This window comes from Nicotiana attenuata, unplaced genomic scaffold (assembly GCF_001879085.1).
Source record: "Nicotiana attenuata strain UT unplaced genomic scaffold, NIATTr2, whole genome shotgun sequence".
Classification (NCBI taxonomy): Eukaryota; Viridiplantae; Streptophyta; class Magnoliopsida; order Solanales; family Solanaceae; genus Nicotiana; species Nicotiana attenuata.
The window spans coordinates 1-4,219 of record NW_017672787.1 but is presented as its reverse complement, the minus strand read 5'-3'; positions in this window follow the sequence as shown (position 1 = coordinate 4,219).

The window sequence follows — 4,219 nt, the reverse complement described above, 5'->3', positions numbered from 1 at the left end:
ATCGGCTGAAGAATCGCCAGTTTTATTTAAATTACTGTCGGCTGAAATATCGCCATTTATATTTATCCTTCTTTGTCGGCTGAAATATCGCCAACTTTATTTAATTCTCGGTATCGGCTGAAATATCGCTATTTACATTTTCTACATCGGTTGAAATACCGCCAAATCTTGCATTTCATCGGCTGAAATACCGCCAAATCTTGCACTTCATGGGCTGAAATACCGCCAAACCGTCCAAGGGCGTCATTGTTCGGAGGCACCATTTTTATAGCCCGAGAATGCCATACCATGGCCTGAGGACCCCGCTTTTGTCTTCTGCATATCATTTATTCAAAGGCATCATGGTTCGGAGGCACCATTATCATAGCCCGAGAACATCATTTCATAGCCTGCGAATCCTTTATTATGTGCTTCATGGCCCAGGACGTCATGGTCTGAGGACGTCATCCTAACCGTCCAAAGACAACATTCACGATCCAACGGGAACTTGCATCACGTTTAAATTCCGCATGATATGCTTGTATTACTCAATTGCAGGTACATCAGCTGGCAATGGCCATTACAGCAGGAGCGATCCCACTTCGGTTCTCGCAGCCCATCACTCCTTGACCCCCCTTTCCAACCTAAATATTGCGTCCGTCTCTTCAAAAACCTCCATCGGCATACTCCGTCGGTGTATCCCGAACTACATTATGACCTGATTTCTGTAAAACTAGGGATATGTAGGCAGCTCAGAAACCAGAGCTCGGTCAAAACCTTTGCAAGTCGTTTCCCTCGGTCAAAATTGGTCATCATATCTTTACCCGACAACTCTTTCATCCTTCCCGGGTAAAGAGGGGCAGCTGTTGATACCCGATTTTTCCCTATGTATTTTTATATATACTCAAAATATTCTCAAAATAGTATGTACATGCATATATAAGCATACCCAAGAGTTTTGGTATTTTTCCTTATTTTAAAGATTTTTTAAAATCACTTTGTTGTCTATTTTAATAGTACAAAATTCAATAATTATTTCCAGACTATCATTTTTGGTGAATAATTTATCTTATTCTCATATTTACACCCAGATATAATTAAGGTGATTTTTTTAGCATATTTTATATAATTTATTTGGTATTTTTAAAGCTAAATTGCTATAATTGCAATTATAGCCTATTTTCCGATTAATAGTATTTTATAATACGAAATCGCTCCCAGTATTTTTTAATTAACATTTATATGTTATTTATCAATATAGTGCTTTTAATTGGTTTTTAAAACTATTTTAACTATTTTTATTAAAATAAAAAGTGAAGAAAAGGTTGTTTAACATTTAGCCTCGTTCATTTCAATTATAACCCCTTTACATTCCAATTTTAACCACAAATTGAACCCCCAATTTCAACCCCAAAACCCCCGACCCAGTCCTCAAATCACCCGACCCATACCCGATTTAATGACCCGGTCCAGCTTTAATCAAATCAGAGCTGTTGATCAAGTGAGATCAACGGCCCAGGTTTTATTTCCAAAATTAAATTCAACAACCCCCCCCCCCCCAAACCCCTCATTTCAGAGACGGTCTCTCTCTCTCTCTCTCTCTCTATACTGACTCTTGCCCTCCCTTCTCTCTAGAACCTTCTGGTTCTCTCCTTCGTTTCCGATGAATCGACCGCCTCTCCGGCCACCTCCAGCCTCACTTCTCTCGACCACCAGCCACCATGAAACCTTGTCTTGTTGATTCCCTCTATCTTCGAGACTCCAGAAGCCTCCACCATGCAAGATGGTCATCGGAAGCTCTGCCTGGTTTGTCTCCGACCTTTCTCCGATGGTTTATGGTTCGATAGTGCTGCGAGCATCATTATTAACGAGTTTCACAGCCAGGTTCCTTACCTCTCACTGGTTCATTACGAAACCCTAATTTTCTTAAAAACCTTGTCTTTTTAAACGATTTTTAACTTATTCTTTTGTGTTTTACACTACTCTCTACTAGATCTTTTCGATTGTTCAAGTTTTTAACGTTTTGTTCTTCTTAGGGTTTCCTGAACCCTTTCGAAATCACTATATCTTCTGATTCTTTGTGTATTATGTGTTTATGTTTGTGTTATGTGCTTGTTGGTGTGATCTTCTGGTTACTCTCCGAGTTTCATGCTTTAATTTTGCTATTAGGGTTCCAGCCTTCTATTGATTCTGTGATTTCTTGCTTAGGGTTCTCTGATTTTCATGCCTATTGTGTTTTATAGGTCTAATCGTTCATCGTTTACCAAATATTCTGCTAATTTTGTGCATCTCTTCAAATCCCTGACTTGTATACGTTTTCCTTAGAAGTTTTACACTGATTTTGAATCACTTCCTTATTTGTGAAATGCTCTCCTTACTTAGTACTGATTCCCTGTGATTTTCAATTTCATCCGTGATTCTTTGAACTAATTTGTGTGCACAATATGTTGTCCTTATACTTTCCTTACTTGAAATATTCTGTATACTTTTACTACTCCTATTATGGAAATACCAGTCTTGCAAATAATAACTTTTCTTATTTGATACAATTTGTACCCGTTTGAACTATGACTCCTTAATTGAAGGGAGTCCGAGTTTTTAATTGATTCTAATTGGTATTATTTCCATAACTATGATCAGTCTATACGTATTACCTTATTTTCACTTAATTTGAGAGCTATAAGTACCCCCATTCTCTTTTGCATTACACACTGATACATTGCACATCACACACAAGAACAAAAAAAAAGTTCGTTGCTCTGAACTCTCTCTTACACACATAAGCATACTCAGTGTTCTCTCTTGTTTTCTACACATCCTCTCTCACTTTCCTGTTGACTACTAATTATTCAGTCGGCTGAAAGCCAAGACTGAGTGATCTCTGGGGACTGCTCCATTATTCTACTGCTCTATACATTGCTGATTGTTTGTTCTGCATACTACTGCTTACTTCCCTGCACACTACTGCTCTACACTATCTCATCCTTGACTGGTATGCCCTTTATTTTATTTATAGTATCCAAAACAATATGCTTTTATACATGTTGCACGTTATTTTGTTTCTTCTATGCTTTTTCTTATGGTCCTGCTGTTCTTATTGCAAATCGCATGCCCCTATGTGATTATCCTTCTATTAATCCGGCATGCCTACTGGTTTGCTTAATGCATGTTCTCTCCTACCCCCTAGCCCCAGTACATTCTCAGCATGTGATCATGAGCCCTTTTGGTTGAAACCTGTTGACTGTCTATGTTTTGAAGTGCTTTCCTTTGGTATCTAGGTGCAATTGTGTTATTACATGTGAACTACTTGCCCCTACTTCCCTTTTCCCTGTTTGTGTTTACTGCCCGGAATTATATGAGGTATTTTGGTTCTGAGTTTTGTCAAAACTGTCCCATTGTTTTTCTTTAAAAGTTGGTTCTACATGGATCATTCTATTTTTTAAAACTGCTTTTCAACTCAATTTCTTTAAAGAAAATTCTATGACACTCTCACTTCTCATAGAGTTTGGGTTATACCCCTTTCGTGTAAGCATTGCTTTGGGTACCTTTGAGTGCCCATTGAACTCTGATACACTAGGCTGGTAATTCCACACTGCACTTTTTCAAACATTTTTGTAATGTTTGTGTGCTGGTATTGGCCAAGGACCCCCATTGGGCCCTTAGGGAGCTTTGCCGCACCCAAACTATGGTCAAGGCTGTGAAACTCGAAAGAAGTGAGGTTGGAAGATTGGGCCAGGTTGAAGGATCCCTATAGAGTAGCTTCTTATTTTATTTTTTATTATGTAATTCAGCTATCATGGTTTGTAATAACTTGTAAACAACTGCTTGGGGCTATAGTGAAATTGGGAGGGATTATGCATGCTTAGTTTAATTAATGGGTAGAGAACATGTCTATAGGGCTTTACGTATCAATTTGTGCCATAGAAGCCATGTGTAGGACATGCATCTCACACCTAGATATCCTGTCTTAAGATCTTTACTTTCAGATTGTTATACTCACTTTGTGATCAGTTAGTAATTAACAAATAACTGTTAAAACTACTACTGCATTTAGAGACCATGCTTTAGGAGCTTTATGTGCATTAGATATCATGTTATTTAGGGTTTGCTAATGTTGAACGCCTCACTAGCTGTTTAATTTAATTAACACGAGTATGGTTGACTACGTCTTCTCTTTAAAACTGGAATTAATATGCATGTTCTACCCTTTTTTTAAAACGTACAAGTAGGTAAGTACGCA